The sequence below is a fragment of the Mustelus asterias genome, unplaced genomic scaffold (assembly GCF_964213995.1).
Source record: "Mustelus asterias unplaced genomic scaffold, sMusAst1.hap1.1 HAP1_SCAFFOLD_3056, whole genome shotgun sequence".
In the NCBI taxonomy this organism is placed as follows: Eukaryota; Metazoa; Chordata; class Chondrichthyes; order Carcharhiniformes; family Triakidae; genus Mustelus; species Mustelus asterias.
The window spans coordinates 1-9689 of NW_027593001.1; positions in this window are offsets into that span (position 1 = coordinate 1).

A 9689-nucleotide genomic window follows, 5' to 3' on the forward strand; every position below is an offset into this window, starting at 1 on the left:
TTGGTTAATCATCAGAATGTGACGCATGGTGAGAACATCTGAACGGTCTCTCGTCAGTGTGAACAAGCTGATGATGCCTCAGGTCCCAAGAACTTCCAAAGCACTTCTCACAGTCTGGGCATTTAAAAAATCTCTTCCCAGTGTGAACTCGCTGGTGCGTCAGCAAGGTAGATGAACTAGTAAATCGCTTCCCACAGTCGGGACAGGGGAATGGCCTCTCCCCAGTGTGATTGCGTCGATGAATTTCCAGCACTGACAGGTAACTGAATCCTTTCCCACATTCCCATAGTTTCTGCCCAGTGTGACTTGTGTTTCAACAGGTCAGACGATTGGCAGAAGCCATTTCACCCACTGTCAGAATGAACATGGTTCAGTCCTGGATGTGATTAACAGCAGCAATAACAGCAGAATCCAACCCCTGTCATCACTTGTGAATTCGCTGGTGTCTCAGCAGGCGGGATGACCAAGTGAATCCCTTCCCACACACGGAGCAGGTGAATGGTTTCTCCCCAGAGTGAATTCGCTGGTGTGTCTGCAGGCTGGAGAACTGAGTGAATCCCTTCCCACACACGGTGCAGGTGAACAGCTTCTCCCCGGTGTGAACTCGCTGGTGTGTCAGCAGGGTGGATGAGTGAGTAAATCCCTTCTCACACTCTGAGCAGGTGAACGGCCGCTCCCCAGTGTGAACTCGCCAGTGTGTCAGCAGGGTGGAGGAGTCTTTAAATCCCTTCCCACAGTCAGAGCAAATGAATGGCCTCTCCCCAGTGTGAACTCGCTGGTGTCTCAGCAGAAGAGATGGATTAGTGAATCCCTTCCCACATTGAGAGCAGGTGAATGGCCTCTCGACTGTGAACCTGTTGGTGTGTCAGCAGTGTGGACGACTGAGCAAATCCCTTCCCACACTTGGAGCAGATGAATGGTCTCTCCCCAGTGTGACTGCGTCGATGAGTTTCCAGCTCAGACGGGGACCTGAATCCCTTCCCACAGTCCCCACATTTCCACGGTTTCTCCATGGTGCAGGTGTCCTTGTGACTCTCCAGGTTAAACAATCAGTTAAATCTCACATCAAACACGGGTACAGTTTCTCCTCGCTGTGAATGCTGCGATGTATTTTCAGGCTGTGTAACTGGTTAAAGCTCTTTCCACACTCAGTTCACTGGAACACTCTCACTCGGGTGTGTGTGTGTCTCGGTGCTTTTCCAGTCACACTGATGTTAGAATGGCCGATGGTTTCACATCCCAGTGAATTGAGTGGCTCAGATCTTGACGTGATGTTTGTTTTGAGATTTCTGTCTCAAAATTCTCCCCTTCTAATATCCTGTAAAAGGAGTTCACAAAAGTCACCACTATTAGTGTCGGATAAAAATTCAGAACAGACAGTTTTAGTTTCTCTGGAACAATCTGTCCTCTCATTCCCCCAAAGCTGTAAATCTGTCTATTTTTCCTCCATTCTCAGTCTGCTGTCCCTCCAACGCTCCTGAAGATGCTAATTCATGTTGATTGACAGATCAATACATAATGCTTCCTGTCCTCAACACAGAGACCATAACATCATGGAAAGTAGGAGGAATAGACCATTCGGCCCATTGAGCCTGCTGTTCCATTCAATAAGATGATGGTTGATCCGATTGTGCCCTTAACTCCACGTTCCCGCCTGTCGGCCATAACTCTTGTGGATAACAGTCTGCCTAACTCAGCCTGACGCAGCCTCCACTGCTCCCTGGGGAAAATAATTCCAAAGACCCCCTGAGGGAAGAAATTTCTCCTCCTCTCCATTCGAAATGAGAAACCCTTCATATTTGGCATTCTGCCCATGTGGGGAAATAACCTCTCTTCATCTGTCAAGCTACCTTGGGCAGCACGGTGACAGAGTGGTAAACACTGCTGCCTCACAGCGCCAGGGATCCGGGTTCAATACCAGGCTTAGGTCACTGTCTGTGCAGAGTCTGCACATTCCCCCCGTGTCTGTGTGAGTTTCTTCCAGATGCTCCGGTTTCCTCCCACAGTCCAAAAGACGTGCTGGTTAGGTGCACTGGCCAAACTAAATTCTCCCTCAGTGTAACCAAACAGGCGCTGGAGTGTGACGACTAGAGGATTTTCACAGTCACTTCTTTGCAGTGTTAACGTAAGCCTACTTGTGGCACTAATAAATAAAATTTAAACTTAAAAAGATTACCCCTCATTCTTCTAAACTCCAATGAGTACAGGCTCAACCGTTCCCAATAACACAACACCTTCCCAGGTATTAGACTGGTGATCCAGTATAACGTGGGAAAATGTGAACTTGTCCACTCAGACAGAAAGAACAGAAAAAGCAGCAGCTTATTTAAATGAATTGCAGAACAAAGAACAATACAGCACAGGAACAGGCCCTTCGGCCCTCCAAGCCTGCACCGATCATGTGTTCCTAACTGGACCATCCGTTTGTATCCCTCTATTCCCAGTCTGTTCATGTGGCTATCTAGATAAGTCTTAAATGATCCTAGCGTGTCCGCCTCAACCACCTTGCTTGGTAGTGCATTCCAGGCCCCCACCACCCTCTGTGTAAAAAACTTTCCCATACTTATCTGTATTGAACCTTGCCCCCCTTACCTTGAACTTGTGACCCCTTGTGTTTGTCATTTCTGACCTGGGAAAAAGCTTCCAACTGTTCACCCTATCTATGCCCTTCATAATTTTATAAACTTCTATTAGGTCGCCCCTCAACCTCCGTCTTTCCAGGGAGAACAACCCTAGTTTACTGAATCACACCTCATAGCGAATACCCTCCATACCAGGCAACATCCTGGTAAACCTTCTCTGCACTCTCTCCAAAGCCTCCACGTCCTTCTGGTAGTGTGGCGACCAGAACTGGACGCAGTATTCCAAATGTGGCCGAACCAACGTTCTATATAACTGCAACATCATATGCTAACTTTTACCCTCGATGCCCCGTCCAATAAAGGCAAGCATGCCATATGCCTTCTTCACCACCTTTTCCACCTGTGCTGCCACCTTTAAGGTTCTGTGGACTTGCACACCCAGGTCCCTCTGTGTGTCTATACTCCTGATGGTTCTGCCATTTATTGTATAGCTCCCCCCTGCATTAGATCTACCAAAATGCATCACTTCACATTTATCTGGATTAAATTCCATCTGCCATTTCTCCGTCCAATTTTCCAGCCTATCTATATCCTGCTGTATTCTCTGACAATGTTCATCACTATCCGCAACTCCAGCAATCTTTGTGTCATCCGCAAACTTACTAATCAGACCAGCTACATCTTCTTCCAAATCATTTATATATATCACAAACAGAACTCTGAGGTACAGAGCAATTTGGGTGCCTTGGCAGGTGAATCACAAGTTAGTTTCCAGGTGCAGGGTTAATACTCAGGTCCATGAACTCCACCACCGTGCACCCCACAAACTTTGTCACCCTCATCAGTGATACTATCCTCCTCCCTGACCACAGTCTGAACCAGACCAATTGCAATCTTCCTTTCCTATTTGACCTCGAGTTGAGCTATTGGCGACATATCCTTACCCTCTCTAATATTACTGTTTCCACCTCTAAGACAATTAGATCCATCCTGCCTCAGTTCATTTGCTGCTGAACTTCTCATCTTGCCTTTGTTACTTTCAGATTTGACTATTCCAACGCTCTTCTGATCGATCCCCCATCTTCCATTCTCCATAAACTTACCCTCCTCCAGAACTCTCTGGATGGTTGGCAGTTTAGTGGGAAAGAGTGAATAGAACGGAAGATGGGTTTCATGGACAAGATTAGCTCTTGAAGGGACAAGGGGAGATGGAGAGAAACGAAAGAAAGAAGTCAGTTTAAGGCCTGGGCTGGGCAGATCTTCACAACAATTTTGAACTTCCGGGGTAGTGGACGGGAGGAAAGCAGCAGAGGCAGCTGATCAGATTGTCTCAATCTTAGTGACAATGGGGCAGCACAGAGGCAGAGTGGGAGCATTGCTGCCTTACAGCGCCAGAGACCCAGGTTCAATTCCAGACCAGGTGGGCAGTTTGCACGTTCTCCTGAAGTCTGTGGGGGTTACCAATGGGTGCTCTGCTTTCCTACCACAGTCCAAAGATGTGCAGGTTAGGTGGCTTGGCCATGCTAAATTGCCCCTTAGTGTCTAAAGATATGTGGGTTGGGCGTATTGGCCATGATGGATGCATGGGGATAGGGCCGAGGTAATATGCTCTGTTGGAGAGTTGGTGTAGACTGAATGGGCCGAATGGCCTCCTTCCACATTGCAGGGATTCTATGATTCCATGAGCTCCTCACACTCGTTGCTTTGGCAAGAATGAAGGAGACTGGGGATACCGAGGATGTTTTAAAAAGAGCTAACTTGTGTTAGAGATATTAAAATTATTAACCACACTGGCTGTTCCAACACAAAGCTGATTTATTTTACTTTTATCCAGATTATTAACACATATGATAGGGATTGAGTTTCTCAACATCAGCAGAAACAGAGAACAAAGGTATTTTTTAAGACAAATGATAGAAAAATATCAGGAAGGTCAATGCAATAAGAAGATTGTATTAAGTAAAAGCAAATTACTGTGGATGCTTGAAATCTGAACTAAAACAGAAAATTTGGGAAAATCTCAGCAGGTTTGGCAGCATCTGTGGAAAGAGAAACAGAGTTAACGTTTCAAGTCTGTACAGATCAGGTAAGAATGGCAGATTTCCCTCCCTCAAGGACACTAATGAACCAAAGATCCAATTTCCCTCCCTGTCAAGTTGAGATTAGGGAAGGGGATCAGAGTGAAGGTGTAAGGATTATGGGTGAAGACTTGAAGAATATGAGTAGCTTCAAGTTCCTGGGGTCAGTGATGGGAGGAGATGGAAATTTGGAAATGAAGAAACAGATTAGCTCTGGCTGCAGTAATTGGAAGATGTGCAGTGGAATATTCGGTGATAGAAAATTATCACTGAACTTGAAAAGAAAGAATCTACAATCACAAAGTAGTTGAGGCCGAAACATTGTGTGATTTCAAGAAGAAATTAGATATAGCTCTTGGGACTAAAGGGATCAGGATATTGAATTTGATGATCAGCCATGATCATAATGAATGGCGCAGCAGGATCGAAGGGCCGAATGGCCTACTCCTGCTTCTAGTTTTTATGTTTCTATGTAGTGGAGAAGAGATTGAAATGGTCTGGACATCTGTTATGGAGAGTGAGGGAGGAAATGTGGTGAGGGGAGTGATGGACATGGGACTGTCAGGAAGAAGGAGAGGAGGAATGTCTAAGACCAGATGGAAAGATGTGGTGGACAGAATCAGAAATACAGTGGGATTGGGAGAGGGATGGTGACTGACAGGAGGAGATGGTGAAGCAGCTTTGTGGTGATTCCAAGTAAAATCGGAAGAGGAGGAAGAAAAACACCCAGATCCCAGTGAACATGGATGTGGTTAACAGCAAAACCAAATTGTGGTAGTTACTCGTGAACTGACTGGTGTCTCAGCAGATTGGATAACTCGATGAATCCTTTCCCGCACTGGGAACAGGTGAATGGCCTCTCCCCAGTGTGAATTCGCTGGTGCCTCTGCAGGTTGGCTGACTGAGTGAATCCCTTCCCACATTTAGGGCAGGTGAATGGCCTTTCTCCAGTGTGTGTGCGCTGGTGTTTCAGCAGGGTGGATAAATCAGTGAATCCCTTCCCGCACTCGGAGCAGGTGAACGGTCTCTCCCCGGTGTGAATTCGTTGGTGAACAGTCAGGTTTGTTGAACTCCTGAACCCAGTCCCGCAGTCAGTGCACTTGAATGGTCTCTCGTCCGTGTGAACGCGTTGATGGGACATCAGTTGGCTGGAACTTTTATAGCACTTCCCACAGTCTGGGCATTTAAAAGGTCTCTCGTCAGTGTGAACTCGCTGGTGTATCAGCAAGTCAGATGGCCGAGTGAATCCCTTCCCACACTCGGAGCCAGGTGAATGGCTTCTCCCCAGTGTGAGTCAGTTTGTGTAAATGCAGGCTGCCGGACTGAGTGAATCCCTTCCCACACTCGGAGCAGGTGAACGGTCTCTCCCCAGTGTGAACCTGCCAGTGAACCAAGAGGTTGGATAATTGAATGAATCCCTTCCCACACTCAGAGCAGGTAAATGGTCTCTCTCCAGAGTGAACTCGCTGGTGCGTCTGTGGGTGGGATGACCGAGTGAAACTCTTCCTACACACGGAACAGGTGAATGGCTTTTCCCCAGTGTGATCACGTTGGTGTGTCAGCAGGTGGGATAACTGAGTGAATCCCTTCCCACACTGAGAGCAGGGGAATGGCCTCTCCCCAGTGTGAACTCGCCGGTGATTCAGCAAGGTTGCTGACCGAGTGAATCCCTTCCCACACTCGGGGCAGGTGAACGGCCTCTCCCCACTATGAAGTCGCTGGTGATTCTGCAGGGCAGATGAATGACTGAATTCCTTCCCACAGTCCCCACATTTCCACACCTTCTCCCTGGTGTGACTGCGCTTGTGTCTCGACAGGCCAGATGACTGGCTGAAGCCTCGCCCACACACAGAACACACGTACAGTTTCTCTCCACTGTGAACAGTGCTTTTTCCTTCCATGTTCAAAATCCGATGAAATTCAGGTTATGATAAATTAGGTGACCCCGTCAGATTTTGATGTGATGTTTGATTTCTGTTTCCTGACTGCAAATCCTCCCCTTCTAAAACCCTGTGAAATTGATTTAAAACAGAAAAAAGGGCGTGAGAGAGAACCCACAAGAACACAAAGGCAGGTTGTGAAATTGAGCTGAATGAATCTGGTAATTTGTGGGGCAGGCACTAGGAAAACGTGACCATGGAAACTGCTGGATTGTCACAAAAATCAGACAGGTTCAGTAATATCCTTCAGGGAAGAGAACCTGCCATCTGTTCTGTGCCTTCACAAGACTCTGGACACAATGGGTGAAGAGAGATAGAGAGTGATATATATACACATAATATATACATACACACGAGAGAGATTGCCCCAATACAAACTTCACTCCCTAACCGCGCTATCCTTCTCCCGAGCAACTATCTGAAGTGAAATTAATTTCACAACATTACTGCCATCCTTTACCCAAAACTGAGCTTCCGACCCTGTACCTCTAGACTTAACCACCCCATCTCTGAAATCTCCTCCATCACACAACCCTGTGAGATATCTGTACTGATCTAATTGTGGCATCATGAGTGTGCCACATTTCAATCACACCAACACTGTGAAAAAGTGTGTGTAACTGGAAAACACAGATCAACATCCACAACCAACACCCGCCCCGATACAAGTCATTCTTAATTGGTCAATCTGTGCTTCAAGGCTCGGTTCTGGGACAAACGCCTGCAACAAAATAATAGCAAAATACTGTGGTTGCTGAAAATCTGAAATAAAAAGAGCAAATACTGAAAATACTTAACTTGTTAGCAAGTAACTGTGGCAAGAGAACAGAGTTAAAATATCAGGGTGTGCAGAATCCATATGGATATACAATCAGGATCAAGCGTAGGCCATTCAGCCCCTCAAGCCTGCTCCACCATTTAATAAGATCATGGCTAATCTGACAGTAAGTTCAAATCTTCAATTCCAGGGAATTATGGTGCAGATTTGATGTTTAATATCAGCCAATGAGCAAAAGAGAAATGATCTCCAGTGCAGGAAAAATAATTCCTGACCATTGGAAGATAAAGATGGTACATCAGAAGCACATAGCTGAGGGATGGGAAAAGGTGAAAGCTTCATTTAGATACAGTTGCAAGAAAATAACAGTAAAGTACCAAACACGGTTAAAATAAATCTACCACTAGAAAAATAGAGAGTTAAACAATGACAGAGGTAATCAGAGAGGGCAGAGGTGAAACAGAGCAATGGATGGATATAGATTCAGATCCAAATGAAAGGACTCAGACCAGCCTGAGAGGTAGAACAGAGCACAAATAACAGAGCATAGCACTAAAAGCACTGGATTGTAGATGAATGCTCAATAATACTCACTTCTGGAACTATTTGAAAACCTCCTGCTGCAGCTGGAAAGATATCAGAAGCATTGGAATCAGAGAAATCACAGACTTCAAATCTTCCAACTCCCTGTAAAAGGAGATTACAAGAGTCATGTGTCAACTGTGGTTAGAAAATAAGAGATAAACATTTTTCTTGGTTTGCGATTGCTCCTCTTTTAACCCCCTGTAAAAGGGTGCAGGATTATGTAAAATGGGATATGCTTACATTGGAAGTAATTCAGACAAGGTTCACTGAGCTGATTCCAGGCACGAAGTGTTTTTTTTAAATGAGGAAACATTGGGCAGGGTGTACCTATACTCATTAGATTTTAGATAAATGTTGTAACTGAAGCATATAAGATTCTGTGGGTGCTTGACAGGATAAGTGCTGCAAGGATGTTTCCCCTCAGAGGGAAATGTGGAACTGCAGAGACAGTTTAAAAGGAAGGGTTGAAGACAGATGAGGAGAAATCGCTTCGCTCAGAGGTCCAGTAGCCTGTGCAATTCTCTCCTTCAGTGAGCAATGGAAGCTGGCTCATTGGGTATACACACAGTAAGCGTTTTAACAACACCAGGTGACGCTTACTGTGTTTACCCCAGTCCAACGCCGGCATCTCCACATCATTGGGTATATTCAGGGCTGTGTTGTACACCATTTTTACCGACAAGGGAGTGGTGGGTTGGGGAGGTTGGGGCTGGAGGAACATTGAGTGAAGGCAATGATCAGATGAAGCACTGAATGGCAGAGCAGCCTCGATGGGTGGAATGGCCTGACACATGCGCACTGATTCACATTCCCACCTACAGAAGGGCGGCAGTCAGCCCAGGCCCAACACTACCAGCTGCGGCTCCATTTGGTACAAACGGGGGGACCGGGATGTTCTTTCCCGGGATTTGAACAACATGTTTCCGAAGCCTCTCCAACCGCCACATTCACCGCGCGCCGCTCTTCACCTCCTATTGACCCGGGATCCGTCTGTCGCCATTTCCCGCACTGCGCATGCCCGAGGCTCCGCCCCTCATTCACTCTGATTGGTTGGAGGACCCGCCGCTCCCGCACGGTCCTCCAGCCCCGCCCCTCATTCACTCTGATTGGTTGGAGGACCAGCCGGTCCCGCTTGGTCCTCCATCCCCGCCCCTCATTCACTCTGATTGGTCCGGAGCTGCCGTCAATCTGTTCCCGGGCCCAGCGAGCTGGAGCATGCGCATTGTCGAATCCGGATGGGGTCAGTTTGGTTGGAAACTGGCAGCGGGTCAGATTCAGAAACGAGGTGAGCGGGAAACACTGGAGCCGGCGGGTAGTGTGGGAGGCTAAATAAACACACGGTGTAGGCCCAGAACCGCCAACGAAAAACCATCGGCCTTCCATTTGCCACACAGGAGCCGTCGTTTTTTTTGTTCTGCGGTTGAAGGCTCGGGTTAGCGCCGCCATCTTTATAGGGGGCAACATTCTGCAATGCGCATGCGCCATCTTGATCATGGGCCATGTACTGCAGTGCGCAGGCGCGGCCATTGTGGCTGGACTCTGGGGAGGATTCCCAGTCTCTGACCTGCTCTTGTCACAAGAAGTCTCACACCACCAGGTTAAAGTCCAACAGGTTTATTTGGTAGCAAAAGCCACTCGCTTTCGGAGCTCTGCTCCTTCATCAGGTGAGTGCGAGTTCTGTTCACAAACAGGGCACAAAGACACAAACTCAATTTACAAGATAATG